At 36.3% G+C, this 18,262-nt stretch overlaps 1 protein-coding gene across 1 annotated transcript in view; it reads right to left on the bottom strand.

The window, feature by feature from the left end:
* Nucleotides 1–18,262, bottom strand: part of HTR2C (5-hydroxytryptamine receptor 2C) — a 258,251-nt gene that overhangs the window by 93,007 nt on the left and 146,982 nt on the right. The window lies entirely within an intron of this gene.

Here is an 18,262-nt window from a genome sequence, read left to right on the forward strand (position 1 = left end):
TGAAATAATTATCTTTATTTTTTACTCCAATTTCCCTCCTAGAGAACACCCTGGTTGATTACAATGGTTTATATGCCACCCACTGGAGAAATTCATGTATATACAGAGATTATAATCCTAGGTTTTTGAGGAATTGAAAATTAGAGACTTCATTCTCTCCCATCATGAGAAATACTTCAAAGAACATAAGGATTTTACTTTTCATTATTTATCTGTGCTCTGTTTTGAGTATATTTTCCATTTGAAATGAAATACATGAAAGTTAGCTTCATCTATATTAGTCCAATAGCGCACATTTAACTTCCTCTTCTGTACTTGTTCCTAAAATAGGAAACTCAGAAAAGTCCTTTCTGCCTACAAATATGGAAATTTTAAGCTGAGAGTATATAAGATGGGGTTAAAATAAAATAGAAAAATGAATAAGTGCCTAATAAATATTAAATGCCTTTCTTTTAGTTCCCCTTCAAGGTTTTTGCTACATAATTTTGAGGAGAAACTTTTTTTTTTATTAGCTAGTGAATTCTTTTGGGCTCCAAAGTGATCTTGATCTAGAATAAGGAATACTTTTGCTCTACAGAAGGTGTCCTGATGTAGTTATCTCATGTGTACCTACTAATTCAGAATACTTCCTTTCCTGCTTCATTCTGAATAGAGTTAAAAATCCACAGTAGCTTTGATCTTATAATTATATAGTAAACAGTGATAAATAATCTACAATGGTTTGGGCTCATTTGAAATTGTATACTTCCATAAAGACCCTCAAATATCTCTTGCCATGTAATTAAAGAATAAAAATAAAGATACATAGGCTGGTAATTAAAATTCTGCTTTCACTACCTATTTTATGAAATATTTCTCAGTGAGAAGATCCATACTAGAAAAAAATCTCATTTAACCTTGACTGTCTTGGTGATATTCTTATTAAAAAGAAACAGTGGCATCAAGTCATGGAAAAACAATTTATGAAGTATATTTTTGGAACTTAGTGTTATGTGAATAATGGGTGAGTAGCTTGCATTTGCTATATTTTGAATGCAGAAAAATTAGAGTGCAGGGCTTCCCTGGTGGCACAGTGGTTGAGAGTCCGCCTGCCGATGCAGGGGACAAGGGTTCGTGCCCCGGTCCGGGAGGATCCCACATGCCGCGGAGAGGCTGGGCCCGTGAGCCATGGCCGCTGAGCCTGCGCGTCCGGAGCCTGTGCTCCGCAACGGGAGAGGCCACAGCAGTGAGAGGCCCACGTACCGCAAAAAAAAAAAAAAAAGAAAATTAGAGTGCAAAGATTTTATATTTCTCATCTTTTACTTGGAACATGAAACAAATTTTAGCACTTGCAGAATATAGAAATTTAGTTTGACTAAGGAGGAAAAGAAAGAAATCAACTTTTAACAATTAGTCCAAGAACCCGGATACTACACAGTTCAAGCACTGTGTTAGGAATACATAGATATAAATGAGAACAATTCAGATTCATCGTTGTAAGCGATTCTATTTAACATATGAAACACAGCTTTCAAGATTGAATTACTGCCCTTTGAGATAAAGCCTAAGTAGGCTATTCTTATTCATCTCATAATGTTTAAAAGTGAGGGTTTTGGATATACAGTCCATTCATTCTAAGCAAATTTTCTTTTATGTTCACTTAGATGGCAACAAGAGATAAAATGTCTTCTGAGTTGTTAAAATAATATATAATTAATGAGTAGGTTTTTCATCCAGGGTCTCTTAAAAGCACATGTGAAATGTAACCCTGTTGTATGAAATAGTAATTCTTCTTTTCATCTCCCTGTCATTCCTTCTACTTCCGTAATGATAATTTCAGACTCCAAGTAACTCATTCAAAGTGACATCAGTAGGAAACTTAATGATACAATCTGAAAACATAGGAGGAAACACAGAAAGTATCTAGTGTAACTTCCTATTCAAAGCAGAAGTTCCTTATATAACCTCGGTAATGGAGTGGTTCCTTTCTTTGAAAGATAGAACTTTTCATTGATAAAGAACATTTTAATGAACCCTAATCTGCTTCCTTCTGTATCTTTTACCATTTATTTTGGTTTTACCTTTTGGAGCCATGAAGAGCCTTCAACTATTTGAAGATATATTATGCCCCTCCCCCACACCCCCTTAATTCTATTTTCTAATCACATGGCAACAAAGGTATTGAAACCTGGGCCTTCAAACTCTGTGTCTGAAGGGGATGTTAATAGAGTCTAAAATGTACTGAACAGAAATTACTTTGAGCAAAGCTATGTTTCTAAAAGAGTGTCTATCAGCTAAAATGGTGTATAGCACTGATATGTGTAAAAGAACTGTGAACTATTGTTATCATTGTAGGGCTTGGAAAAATTACTCCTGGATATACAAGAGATTATTTTCTTAGTTATGGTACTCTGTGTGTCTAAAGCTGTATCAAGACAGAAGCAAGAATCAGCATTTGGTTTTTCAGGAAGATATAGCAAGTTCCACATTTCCATGGATGAGTGGCAAAAATATCAGTCTGAGTAGCAGGGGGAATGGGGCCCTTAATGTCATTGATCTAAGTGAGAATGGATATTAGCCTTTCGTGGCCCTAAAATCAGGTAAATTGTGTGCTTTAGTTTTCCTCATCTGTAAAGTGGCGAAAATGTAAAGTTCTACCTATACCATCCCCCAAATATGCTGCTTTGGCATAAGGATTCTTTTGAGCTGAAGGCAAATGAGAAACAGCCAATATAGGAAAAGCTCCTGACCCTCCCCGTTTCTGCCTAAAGTCAGGTTATAAATTTCCCTTTGTGAAGGTGTCCGCATCCCCACCTCTACCAGGAAGAGGAGAATGACTCAATCACTGGAGACACACTTATCACCCCATACTACACAAGATTGAGGCTTCATAACAAACCTTACAAACGTAACCCTTATCTTCCATTAGTTTTCCACATATATTTACCTTCCCACAATTTACCACCCCTAGAAGCCCAAACTGCTTTTCCTTTGTCTTGTCACTTCTCCACAATTTATTGCTCTTTGTTAAAATGATACATACACCCTTGGAGTCTAACTGCTTCTTTGGGTTTTCACTTCTTTTCTATGAAGAACTCAGTATGCATAAGTAATAAACCCTTTCTCCTGTTAAACTGGCTTTTGTCAATTTAATTTGCAGGACCCCAGACAAGTTTTCCTTCCCATACAGTGCTCAATTAAAGTTAGCTATAATAATTATTGTTATCATCATCTTCTTTAACATCATCATGGAACCAAGTTAAAAGGCTCTTGGATCACACATACCGGATTAGGGGAAAGAGTCTTTGGAAATAAGAGCTGAGAATTTAGCTTTCTAGGAATTGGCACATCATAACATGATATAAAGCCAGTGAACGTTTCCATGAAAAACAATGAGATTTTCCAAACTCAAAAAATACCTATATCAGGAATCGTGTTTGGGATTAGCCAAATAGAAGTAAAGGATAAAATGAAGTGAATCTTCAGAACATCAGCAATGGGTACTCTACCAGGAAACCCAAACCCAACTTGAGAAGATAGAAGAGAGTTTCCTGTTAATGTAGAAAATATAGGGGGATTTTTCCCAACTTGGCAATAGATCATTGGTAGTACTTAAATTCTTGGTGCTTTGATCTCCCTACCTGTTAAATGGGGATAGTAAATGTATAGCACTTAGAATAGGGGCCAACACTGAGCCAGCACTCAGGTGTTACTTATTAGTGAGCTTAGTGCTGCCTATCTGTCTGTAAGTGAAGTGATTTTTGCAAGTAGAACTGGAATGTTAACTAAAACTACATTATGAATTTGTTGGAGAATAAAAGAAGTAATCTACAAAAGTTGTTCTAAGGAGGAAAGAAGAAAGTACAAAGAATTACTAGAGATAGCAGACTCTAGAGGTAAGAACAACAATCAGGACCTCTGGACTGTGTTCTTTAATATATGTCACTGTAATTTTCTGTAAATATACTGAATGCCATTCTTCCCGTTTACACTTGGAATTAAAATTTACTTGGTAAAGAAAATTTTCACCCCAGGATAAAGAACCTGTAGTGAAATGACTATGTGGATTGGGACAGGGGATATTGGGAGTAGACATTTAAACCAAAAAGTAAAGATTCACAGTTCTAGATGTGTAGGGCTGGGCTATCCCAAGTATCTAACCTCATGAATTAATTTGCAAGAGGGAAAGAAACCTTCATTTATCCATTAAAAAATACCAGATACAGGGATAAATGCTGGGTTACAAGACTGAGAAGATCACTGCTTAGCCTTTCAGGGAGAAGTTTTTATGTGGATGCTTGAGGACAGAAATTAAGGCATCAGCAAATATACTCTAGATCAGTCCTATAGAATGTAAGCCCTGAGGAAACTACAGTAAGTAAAAAAGAAAAAAAAAAGAGTTGTTTTACAGAGGGATTTTGTGAAGAGGGCAAGGACAAGCATTGCTTTTTCCATGTTTAGATAACGAAGTGTGCTACATATTCCTAATTTTTGCAGGGAACCCTAATACTGAAGCAAATGCAGCACCATGTGGTATCTTGAGGGTTTGTAGGTTTGGCTATACCAGGTGACAGTACCCAAGACAGGTAAAGCAGCATTCTCATGGAAGTCACGGGTGGTGAAATGGCAGAGCATCAGCAGAGACCACAATGCCTGGTGGGAGATTGTGGATTCCCAACAGACAGGGCGGTACTCAGCAGATGCCCAGCAAATGATGATGGATGCCCAGTGGGCGATGATGGATGATCAGTGAGAGATGTTGGATTATCAGCAGATATAGTGAATGGTGGCAGGTGACGGTGGATACATACGTGCTCGATGAAAGCCCAGAACGGTTGCAACAGTGAGTGATGCAAATTGATTTATTCATGATCACATGTGAGATAACTCTTGGGGACTTCTAGAAGTATTTGGAGGGAAGGTGTGTATCTTTCTAGAGGATTGGAGTAACTTTGTTAGCACATGGGGATAACAAGCCAGTGAATTTAGGGTATTGATATCAAGGTTGTTTCTTTTGTGCCCACAAGCTGTGAGTCCTGTCACAAACTTAAATGCTTTTAGGGACAAGGTAGGTTTATAATCAGTGAGTAAGGCAGCGAGGTGTAAGAAAATGGGGAGTAGTAGAAACACAGCAAAGTTGGAACACATACACAATTGAATAAAAGATATTCAATTTACAAAGTTCAAAAATCATTGGTTAGGGGCTTCCCTAGTGGCGCAGTGGTTGAGAATCCACCTGCCGATGCAGGGGACACAGGTTCGTGCCCCGGTCCGGGAAGATCCCACATGCCGCGGAGCGGCTGGGCCCGTGAGCCATGGCCGCTGAGCCTGCGCGTCCGGAGCCTGTGCTCCACAACGGGAGAGGCCACAGCAGTGAGAGGCCCGTGTACCGCAAAAAAAAAAAAATCATTGGTTAGGGTACAACAAAACTCACCTGCAGGCAGAAGTCAGATAAAGAGCTACAAGATAGTGGCATCTGGTTTCGGTGAACACTAAGTACCAATGTCCTAGAGCCTAGTACATCATTTATCTAGGAATGTGGTACCACCTTTACACAAATAAGAAAATTGTTTCATTTTGAGAATGAACTCCAGGTATGCAAATTTTGGATATATGTTAGGTACATGAGAAGATTATCTTCTACTATTTGTTAACCAATTCAAAGAAATCAGAAAGATTCTATTTATCACGTTTATTTCCATTAACTCTAGCTTTTCTAGAATGTTTTAGGATAAAGGCTTTTTCACTCAACGTCTTTAGAGTTAAATCACATACTTTAAAAATTATATTTTAATGTTAATGTTATAAATATAATGCTGTGTTAATATTATAATTGTATCAATATTGATAATATTTTTACCTTTAACTATTAATAAATATTAGTAATAATGTTGATATTATATATTAATATGTTTTATTAAGTGATTCCCTAATATTGGGCCAACATAGTGTTACTGGAATTAATCCCAGTTCATCGTATAATATTTTTTAATGTGACATTGGATTCTGTTTGCCAATTGTTTATAAAGAATTTTTGTCATAAGTGATGTTAGTCTATAATATTCCTTCTTTGTGCTTTGTCTTTATTTGGTTTATGTGTTAAACCTATGCTTGCTTTGTATAAGAATTAGGAAGGTTTTTAAAAAATTATTCAATGGTCTTAAACAATTTATGGAATATTACAACTATCTGGTCTTCAAACATTTTAAAGAATTCCCCAGTGAAACTATCTGTATCTGATGTTTTTTTTGTGTGGTAGGTCCTTGATAACTTTATTTCTTCTACTGAAATTGTTCTCTTTCTTTCTATATCTAAAGAGGTTAATTTTGCTAACCTGATTTTCCCTGGGAAACTACCTGTTTTTTTTTTTATGTTCTCAATTGATTTGCATATAAACCTACAAAGTAATCTAATTTTTAAAATTTACTTTGCTTCAATGGTTATTTTCCTTGTTATTTCTTATTTTGAATATTTTTGTTTCTTCCTTTTTCCTTGTTTCAGTTAGCTAGTGCTTTTATTTTGTTTAAAAGTTGCTTTTTAAAAAAGCAGGATTTTGATTTATTAATTAGGTATATTGTTTTTCTATTCTCTACCTAATTAATTTCTGCTTTTATCTTTAGTTTGTTTCTTTGTGCTTTCTTTTGAGTTACTTTGCACTTCTTTTTCAAGGTTGCTTTCTAGGAATTTAATTCATTTGTATACCTTCATTTTTACTTATAAAGGTGATGAGGGCTATGAATTTTCCTTTGATCATTGCTTAAGTATCTTCTATAGATTTTGATATGTAGTGTGTATTCTATCATATTTCTAAAGTAGTCTGTAATTTCAGTTTTCATTTGTCCTTTTGACCAACAGTTGTTTAAAATTTGTTATAACGTCAAGATCAGATGGTCTTTAAACTTTTGTTGTTAATACTTTCAAGCGTTATTGTGTTCTTATCAGAAAGTATTTTTCATAATAGTTTTACTTTTCTAACATTTTCTTTGTGGCCTAATGGATAATTAATTTTTGTGAGTGTTCCATGAACTCGTGAAGAAAATATACTTTCTATGATAAGGGTATAAAGTTTAATATACATCCATAAGACCTACATGTCCGATTTTTTTGTACTGAGTATGATATTTAAAGTCTCCCATTAGTAGAATGTATCCATAAATTTATCCTTCCATGTTCTTTAGTTTTTGCTTTTAAAAGAGCATTGCTGTGTTATTGGGGGCATAGATATTCTTAACTGCTGTATACTTGTTAATTACAGCTTTTAATCATAATTAACATCCTTCTGGGGAAAAAAAGCATCATTTTTTTTTTACTCTTACTGGTTTTTTAATTTTTTATTTAAAATTTACTTTGTCAGATATCAACATCACAATTTCTGTTTTCTTAGTGTTTCTATTTGCTTACTATACCTTTGCCCATCCCTTTATTTTAACCATTGTGATTCACTGGGTTATGAGTTCCACTAAATATAGAGAGTATAGTTGGGTAATTTGTTGTAAGCCAACTTGAAAATCTTTTATTTTTAATGGTAAGTTAGGTTCATACAAGTGTATTGCTATTACTGGTATGTTTGTTTTCAACTCTGTTATTGTATCATGGTACAATGTTGAGAGTATTGTTTTATTTTCTTGTGTTTCTTCCTCTACTTGACTTTTTTTTTTTTACTCTTCTATTAATTGCATTTCTTTTGGTTTTAGATAGGTTTGTCTTTTTGTTCTAGTGGTTAACCTTATATCATGTTTATATCATGTTTTCTTTACATCCTGTTTAATACTCTTAGACCTCTGTTTTCTTATGAAATCTAGTTTTTCTGGCTTGCCATTTTTTGGAGTCATATAAATTAACACCCATCTTTTGTTTATAGAAAAATCATTGAAATTATTCTACTTTCTTCTTTCTCTTTCCCTTTCTCTTTTCTTCCCAATTTTTAGGTGCATTGCTTCTAAGTTGTTAGACTATATAACAAATAATATATATCATATAAGATATGACAGTATTCTTATGCCCTTATACCACCTTTATTTCTGTCTTAGCTCTAAAATTAAATATATTAAACACTCATGATCCATCTTTTTGAGGAAAAGTTCCCAATCATCCCTTTGTTAGATGAATCTTATCCATTATTCAATTTCTTAAGAAGGGCTTATGGGTTCAGAATTCTCTGGGTTTAAAAAATATTAAACTTTTTACAGCTTGATGGCCAACTTGTCTGGATACAAAATCTTGATTTGAAACTTTGAGTATTTTTCTTTTTTAAATTTCAGGTATAACTTACATACAGTAAAATTCACCCTTTTAAAACTGCATACTAGAATATATAGTTTTTAAAATTTGAGAAATATATATACAACCACTACCACCATCAAGATATAGAACAGTTCCATACTACCAAAGTAAATGCCCCTTTGGAGTCAGCATTGCATGTTCAGACCCTGGAAACTAATGATCTGTTTTCTGTCTTTATAGATTTACTTTTGAAAGAATATCATATAAGAGGTTGACTTTTATAAAAATATTGCTTCAGTGTTGCTTTGTTTTGTTATTTTTTAAAATTATGAAGCCAGTCTAATTCTCTTGCTTTTGTAAATTATTTTTTCCTGAAGATTTTTCTTTCTATTTAACACCTAATGTCTCAGATATATCTCAGAGTTGACTGTTCCAGGTCAAATTTTTGGTACTGGGTTGGCCCTATCAATATGTACATTGAGACCCTCTTTTATTTCTGGAAAACTTTCCAGGATTATAGTTCTAAATATTAATTCTGTTCCATTATATTTTTTTCTTTTCAAGGATTCTCATTATACACATATTGGCTCTTTTATTTGATGGTCTTCCATCTCAAACACTTTCTTTTTGACCTCTTTTACTTCTTTCTTCATCTCATTTTCATTCTTTCTGTTGTTTCCCTGTTTTTCTTTAGTGCCCCTTATTAAGTTTTCATATTAATCTATTCTTCTTTAGGCACTTTTAATTTAATGTTCATTCCAATATGATTTTATCTTTTTCTCCTATTTTATTCTCCTGGGTTCAATCAACTTTTGCTTTATGTTGACCAATTTTTTTATCCATTTCTTTTCTTAGTTTTTAGATTTCTACTTCAAGGTTTTTTTTTTAATAGATATATCTTTAAATGTTTGAGAGAATTTAGTTTATCTTGAAGTATTTTGCTACAGCTTTTTTGTTTTTTGATCATTCTTTATTTGTGGGAACTTTCATCAAATGGCTTTTTTTATTCTCATGTTCTGCTTTCTTTTTATAGTAGCTTGGTATAGATGAAAGTTGGTTGCATCTTTGAATTTGTATGAACATGGCTAGCAGTTTGTGGGTGGTTTCCATGGCTAGTGGTTTGTGGGTAGTTTCCAAGATTCCAAGCTCTGGAGCACCCTTTTCTCTTCATGTAACAAAGTATGATTTCTTTATTGGAGGACTTTTGGGGTACAGTGGAGGGCAGTGGGGGGAGGGTTGATGGGTTCTCACATGTTGACATTTTTTTGTCTTGTAAGTTGATGAAATTTCCCCTCCTGTTTCTTTTTACCTTCACTGTGCATTTTTTTTCAAAAATCACCTCTCCCTTTTAACCCTTTTCTACCTCCAAAGAGTTCCTCTCCAACATTGCTTTCTTGAGTCCTATGTACACTTCTAAGTCAATTCTCTAAAGGATGAGCTTCCAGAGAAGTTTCTCAGAATTTTCATACTTGGGGTAGACTTTCTTTCTTATGATGATTTTAGATCAATCTTAGGCTTCCTACTAGCTTTCCTCCTCTCTCTTTCATCTAGTGTTTACTGGACTGCCCTTCCTCTTCACAACAGCACATGGCGGAAGCCTAATAGAGAGCTCATTGTGATCTCTTATTTATTTTCTGCTTACAGATAATTTGGAATTTGAATGTTCTCCAAATTAGGTGGTGGTATTGTGTAGTTTTATTTGTTTTTGTTGTTCTTTATTGCTTGGGGGTGTGGTGATGGATGTGTTAGGACATTTGGATTTAGGCTGATGCCATTTTTTGACCACTCATATATTTTTAAGGGAGAAACTGGCAAAATGAAATAGACACCACAAGACAAAGTATACCTTCTAAAGCACATTCATTCCAGTGACCTTTTCTTACATAATTTGGAGCTATAGTGTGGTAAAATGCTCACAGTGAAGGTAAAATACTTATACTTTGAAATTAATGCATCATTCAAACTCAGTAAATATAAGGAAAGCATATTTCCTGAGAACACTATAAAATGCCTATTGAGACAATTTATTACCACTGTGTATTTAGAACAGGATAATTAATTTGTAAGTTCCATGAGAGATTATTTTCTAGATGCAGTAATCTTCCTTTAGGACTTGAGAACTAGATACACTTTCAGTATTAGTCCTTCCAGTCTAATTCCATTATACACTCCAGGGAAAAGGGAATCTATTTCACTGCCTTGTGAGATGAGCATATCGGCAATGAAATTCAAACTGGGTTCTCCAACTCCCTAGGAAAGAAACTTTGCAGTGTAGTATAAGTGGTTTTGATTGTTCTTAATAAATATTAGCTAGAAACAAAAGTTAGGTTAAAACGAATATGGCAAAGATATGGCAGAAAACCAAAAGAAAAATTAAAAGCTCTCTAAAGTCATATATCAAAACTTTCAATGCTTGAATTTTTATTGTGATAATATGACCTTGAACTTATATAATTAGTAATTAATTTTTATCACTGTCTCCTTTTAAAAACATGAATTATAGACTCTAGGAAGAAGAATAGCTGTTATTGAGTGCTTATTATGTGCCAAGCACTTAGTTTGTCAATATTTAAGAAGATTACTTAAAATATGTTTTTAAAGATGATGAGCCTTGGGGACCTTCAAGATGGCAGAGGAGTAAGATGAGGAGATCACCTTCCTCCCCACAGATACATCAAAAATACATCTACATGTGGAACACGTCCTACAGAACACCTACTGAACGCTGGCAGAAGACCTCAGACTTCCCAAAAGGCAAGAAACTCCCCGTGTACCTGGGTAGGGCAAAAGAAAAAAGAAAAAACAGAGACAAAAGAATAGGGATGGGACCTGCACCTCTGGGAGGGAGCTGTGAAGGAGGAAAAGCTTCCACACACTAGGAAGCCCCTTCACTGGGAGACACAGTGGGTGGGCAGGGGGAAGCTTTGGAGCCATGGAGGAGAGCACAGCAACAGGGGTGCAGAGGGCAAAGTGGAGAGATTCCTGCACAGAGGATCGGTGCTGACCAACATACACCAGACTGAGAGGCTTGTCTGCTCACCCGCTGGGGCGGGTGGGGGCTGGGAGCTGAGGCTCAGGTTTCGGAGGTCAGATCCCAGGGAGAGGACGGGGGTTTGCTGCATGAAGACAGCCTGAAGGGGGCTAGTGCACCACAGCTAGCCGGGAGGGAGTCCGGGAAAAAGTCTGGACCTGCCTAAGAGGCAAGAGACCATTCATTGTTTCAGGATGTGCGAGGAGAGGGGATTCTTTCCCTTTCTGCCCACAGAAGGCAGAGCACCACCTAAACGAGCTCCAGAGACAGGTGCAAGCCGTGGGTATCAGCTTGGACCCCGGAGACCAGCATGAAACGTTAATGCTGCTGCTGCAGTGAACAAGAATCCTGTGTACAAACACAGGTCACTATCCATAGCCCCCTGGGAGCCTGTGCAGCCCACCACTGCCAGGGTCCTCTGATCCAAGGAGAACTTCCCTGGGAGAACACACGGTATGCCTCAGGCTGTTGCAACATCATGTCAGCCTCTGCTGCCACAGGCTTGCCCCACATTCCAATTATAACTACTGTACCCCTCCCACCCCCCCCGGCATGAGTGAGCCAGAGCCCCCTAATAGGCTGCTGCTTTAACCCCATCCTGTCTGGGCCAGAACAGATGCTGAGGGCGACCTACATGCAGAGGTGGAGCCAAAACCAAAGCTAAACCCCAGGAGCTGTGCGAACAAAGAAGAGAAAGGAAAATTTCTCTGTACAACCTCAGGAGCAGTGGATTAAATCTCCACAATCAACTTGATGTACCCTGCATCTGTGGAATACCTGAATGGACAATGAATCATCCCAAAATTGAGGCGGTGGACTTTGGGAGCAATTGTAGACTTGGGGTTTGCTGGCTGTGACTGATTTGTTTCTGATTTCTTATGTTTATCGTAGTATAGTTCTGAGTGCTTGTTATCATTGGTGGATTTGCTTAGTGGTTAGGTTGCTCTCTTTTTTTAAATTATTATTTTATTTTAATAATTATTTATTTATTTATTATGATTATTTTTTTCTTTTTTTCTCCCTTTTCTTCTGAGCTGTGTGTCTGACAGGGTCTTGGTGGTCTGGCCTGGTGTCAGGCCTGAGCCTCTGAGGGGGGACAGCCGAGTTCAGGGCATTGGACCACCAGAGACGTCCCAGCCCCACATAATATCAGTTGGCGAGAGTTCTCCCAGAGGTCTCCATCTCAACACTAAGACCCAGCTCACCCCAAGGGCCAGCAAGCTCCAGTGCTTTATGCGCCATGCCAAAAAACTAGCAAGACAGGAACACAACCACACCCATTAGCAAAGAGGCTGCCTAAAATCATACTAAGTTCACAGACACCCCAAAACACACTGCCAGATGCAGCCCTGACCACCAGAAAGACAAGATCCAGCCCCACCCACCAGAACACAGGCACCAGTCCCCTCCACCAGGAAGCCTACACAAGCCACTGAAACAACCTCACCCACTGGGGGCAGACAACAAAAACAGTGGGAACTATGAACCTGGAGCCTGCAAAAAAGAGACCCCAAACACAGTATTTTAAACAAAATGAGAAGACAGAGAAATATGCAGCATGAAGGAGCAAGGTAAAAACCCAATAGACCAAACAAATGAAGAGGAAATAGGCAGTCTACCTGAAAAAGAATTCAGAGTAATGATAGTAAAGATGATCCAAAGTCTTGGAAATAGAATGGAGAAAATACAAGCAACGTTTAACAAGGACCTAGAAGAACTAAAGACGAAACAATGATGAACAACACAGTAAATGAAATTAAAAATTCTCTAGAAGGAATCAATAGCAGAATAAATGAGGTAGAAGAACGGATAAGTGACCTGGAAGATAAAAAAGTGGAAATAACTACTGCAGAGCAGAATAAAGAAAAAAGAATGAAAAGAATTGAGGATAGTCTCAGAGACTTCTGGGACAATATTAAAGGCATCAACATTCAAATCATAGGGATTCCAGAAGAAAAGAGAAAAAAAGGGACTGAGAAAATATTTGAAGAGATTATAGTTGAAAACTTCCCTGACATGGGAAAGGAAACAGTCAATCACGTCCAGGAAGCACAGAGAATCCCAGACAGGATAAATCCAAGGAGAAACATGCCAAGACACATATTAATCAAACTATCAAAAATTAAGTACAAAGAAAAAAATTTCAAAGCAGCAAGGGAAAAGCAACAAATAATATACAGGAGAATTCCCATAAGGTTAACAGCTGAACTTTCAGCAGAAACTCTGCAAGCCAGAAAGGAGTGGCAGGCCATAGTTAAAGTGACAAAAGGGAAAAACCTACAACCAAGATTACTCTACCCACCAAGGATCTCGTTCAGATTTGATGGAGAAATTAAAATCATTAAAGACAAGCAAAAGTTAAGAGAATTCAGCACCACCAAATTGGCTTTACAACAAATGCTAAAGGAATTTCTCTAGGCAGGAAACACAAGAGAAGGAAAAGACCTACAAAAACAAACCCAAAACAATTAAGAAAATGGTAATAGGAACATACATATCAATAATTACCTTAAATGTAAATGGTTTAAATGCTCCAACCAAACGATATAGACTGGCTGAATGGATACAAAACAAGACTCGTATATAAGCTGTCTACAAGGGACTCACTTCAGACTTGGGTACACATACAGACTGAAAGTGAGGGGATGGAAAAAGATATTCCATGCAAATGGAAATCAAAAGAAGGCTGGAGTAGCAATTCTTATATCAGACAAAATAGACTTTAAAATAAAGACTATTACAAGAGACAAAGAAGGACACTACATAATGATCAAGGGATCAATCCAAGAAGATATAGAATTGTAAATATTTATGCACCCAACATAGGAGTACCTCAATTCATAAGGCAATGCTAAAAGCCATAAAATGGGAAATCAACAGTAACACAATAATAGTAGGGGACTTTAACACCCCACTTTCATCAATGGACAGATTATCCAAAATGAAAATAAATAAGGAAGCACAAGCTTTAAATGACACATTAAACAAGATAGACTTAATTGATATTTATAGGACATTCCATCCAAAAACAACAGAATATACTTTCTTCTCAAGTGCTTATGGAACATTCTCCAGGAAAGATTATATCTTGGGTCACAAATCAAGCCTTGGTAAATTTAAGAAAATTGAAATCATATCAAGCATCTTTTCCAACCACAACGCTATGAGACTAGATATCAATTACAGGAAAAAAAACTGTAAAAAATACAAACACGTGGAGTCTAAACAGTATGCTACTAAATAACCAAGAGATCACTGAAGAAATCAAAGAAGAAATCAAAAAATACCTAGAAACAAATGACAATGAAAACACGGTGACCCAAAACCTATGAGATGCAGCAAAAGCAGTTCTAAGAGGGATGTTTATAGCAATACAATCCTACCTCAAGAAACAAGAAACATCTCAAAGAAACAACCTAACCTTACACCTAAAGCAATTAGAGAAAGAAGAACAAAAAACTCCAAAATTAGCAGAAGGAAAGAAATCATAAAGATCAGATCAGAAATAAATGTAAAACAAATGAAGGAAACAATAGCAAAGATCAATAAAACCAAAAGCTTGTTCTTTGAGAAGATAAACAAAACTGATAAACAACCAGACTCATCAAGAAAAAATGGGAGAAGACTCAAATCAACAGAATTAGAACTGAAAAAGGAGAAGTAACAACTGACACTGCAGAAATATAAAGGATCATGAGAGATTGCTACAAGCAATTATATGCCAAAAAAATGCACAACCTGGAGGAAATGGAAAAATTCTTAGAAAAACACAACATTCTGAGACTGAACCAGGAAGAAACAGAAAATATAAACAGACCAATCACAAGCACTGAAATTGAGACTGTGATTAAAAATCTTCCAACAAACAAAAGCCCAGGACCAGATGGCTTCACAGGAGAATTCTATCAAGCATTTAGAGAAGAGCGAACACCTACTTCTCAGACTCTTCCAAAAAGTTGCGGAGGAAGGAACACTCCCAAACTCATTCTATGAGGCCACCATCACCCTGATACCAAAACCAGACAAAGATGCCATAAAAAATGAAAGCTACAGGTCAACATCACTGATGAACATAGATGCAAAAATCCTCAACAAAATACTAGCAAAGAGAATCCAACAGCACATTAAAAGGATCATACACCATGATCAAGTGGAGTTTATCCCAGGAATGCAAGGATTCTTCATTATACACAATTCAATCAATGTGATACACCGTATTAACAAATTGAAGGATAAAAACCATATGATAATCTCGGTAGATGCAGAAAAAGTTTTTGACAAAATTCAACACCCATTTATGATAAAAACTCTCCAGAAAGTAGACATAGAGGGAACTTACCTTAACATAATAAAGCCCATATATGACAAACCCACAGCCAACATTGTTCTCAAAGGTGAAAAACTGAAACCATTTCCTCTAAGATCAGGAACAAGACAAGGTTGCCTGCTCTCACTGCTATTATTCATCATAGTTTTGGAAGTTTTAGCCACAACACTCGGAGAAGAAAAAGAAATAAAAGGAATCCAAGTTGGAAAAGAAGTAAAACTGTCACTGTTTGCAGTTTATATGATACTATACATAGAGAATCCTAAGATGCTACCAGAAAACTACTAGAGCTAATCAATGAATTTGGTAAAGTAGCAGGATACAAAATTAATGCACAGAAATCTGTTGCCTTCCTATACACTAATGATGAAAAATCTGAAAGAGAAAATGAGGGAAACACTCACATTTACTCTTGCAACAAAAAGAATAAAATACCTAGGAATAAACCTACCTAAGGTGGCAAAAGACCTGTATGCAGAAAAGTATAAGACACTGATGAAAATATCAAAGATGATACAAACAAATGGAGAGACATACCATGTTCTTGGATTGGAAGAATCAACATTGTGAAAATGACCATACTACCCAAAGCAATCTACAGATTCAGTGCAATCCCTATCAAATTACCAATGGCATTTTTCACAGAACTGGAACAAAAATTTTACAATTTGTATGGAAACACAAAAGACCCCTAATAGGCAAAGCAATCTTGGGAAAGAAAAACGGAGCTGGAGGAATCAGGCTCCCACACTTCAGACTATACTACAAAGCTACAGTAATCAAGACAGTATGGTACTGGCACAAAAACAGAAATATAGATCAATGGAACAGGATAGACCTCCCAGAGATAAACCCACGCACATATGGCCACCTTATCTTTGTTAAAGGAGGCAAGAATATACAATGGAGAAAAGACAGTGTCTTCAATAAGTGGCACTGGGAAAACTGGACAGCTACATGTTAAAGAATGATATTAGAACACTTACTAAGACCGTATACAAAAATAAACTCAAAATGGATTAAAGACCTAAATGTAAGGACAGACACTATAAAACTCTTAGAGGAAAACATTAGGCAGAACACTCTATGACGTAAATCACAGCAAGATCCATTGAGAAATGGAAATATAAACAAAAATATACTAATGGGACCTAAGGAAACCTAAAAGCTTTTGCACAGCAAAGGAAACCATAAACAAGATGAAAAGGCAACTGTCAGAATGGGAGAAAATATTTGCAGGTGAAGCAACTGACAAAGAATTAATCTCCAAAATATACAGTCAGCTCATGCAGCTCAATATCAAAAAACAACCCAATCCAAAAATGGGCAGAAGACCTAAATAGGCATTTCTCCAAAGAAGGTATACAGATTACCAACAAACACATGCAAGGATGCTCAGCATTACTAATCATTAGAGAAATGTAAGTCAAAACTACAATGAGGTATCACCTCATACCAGTCAGAATGGCCATCATCAAAAAATCTAGAAACAATAAATTCTGGAGAGGGTATGGAGAAAAGGGAACACTCTTGCACTGTTGGTGGGAATGTAAATTGATACAGCCACTATGGAGAACAGTATGGGGGTTCCTTAAAAATCTAAAAATAGAACTAGCATATGACCCAGCAATCCCACTACTAGACGTATACCCTCAGAAAACCATAATTCAAAAAAGTGTCATGTACCACAATGTTCATGCAGTTCTATTTACAATAGCCAGGACATGGAAGTAACCTAAGTATCCATCAACAGATGAATGGATAAAGAAGATGTGACACATATATACAATGGAATATTACTCAGCCATAAAAAGGAACAAAATTGAGTTATTTGTAGTGAGTTGAAGGGACCTAGAGTCTGTCATACAGAGTGAAGTAAGTCAGAAGGAGAAAAACAAATACCGTATCCTAACACATATATATGGAATCTAAAAAAACAAAAAGTTCTGATGAACCTAGGGGCAGGACAGGAATAAAGACACAGATGTAGTGAATGGACTTGAGGACACAGTGAGGGAGAAGGGTAAGCTGGGGCGAAGTGAGAGTAGTATTGACATGTATACATGTAAAATAGATAACTATCTATTTTACATGTATATATCTACCACATGTAAAATAGAAAGCTAGTGGGAAGCAGCTGCATAGCACAGGGAGATCAGCTCGGTGCTTTTTGACCACCTAGAGGGGTGGGATAGGGAGAGTGGGAGGGAGACACAAGAGGGAGGGGATATGGGGATATATTATACATATATCTGATTCACTTTGTTATACAGCAGAAACTAACACACCATTGTAAATCAATTATACTCCAATAAAGATGTTAAAAAAAAATGAAGATGATGAACTTCTTTCATCTTCTTTGTATAAAAGCTGGTACTAGGTATGTGTACTGCCCAGAACCTAGGGGTAGGCACATGTTTCTTTCACTGTCACAATCTGTATATTGGAAGGCAATTGTCATTGTTTACAAATGACACTGAGCAATAGAGTATCTATATATGATTTTAATATATTATAAAACATTTGTTTTGCTTTTTCAAGAGTCTGCTACTGATTTATTTAATAAATATACACACATCCAATTTCTTCTGTCACACAATTTTCTTTTCTGTTTATTTTCCAAATGATACAAGTAGAATAATTAACTTTCTGATTTTTTACGATACCTGCCACAGATTTATGACATGATCTGAGATCAAAAT

The sequence above is a fragment of the Pseudorca crassidens genome, chromosome X (assembly GCF_039906515.1).
Source record: "Pseudorca crassidens isolate mPseCra1 chromosome X, mPseCra1.hap1, whole genome shotgun sequence".
NCBI lineage: Eukaryota > Metazoa > Chordata > Mammalia > Artiodactyla > Delphinidae > Pseudorca > Pseudorca crassidens.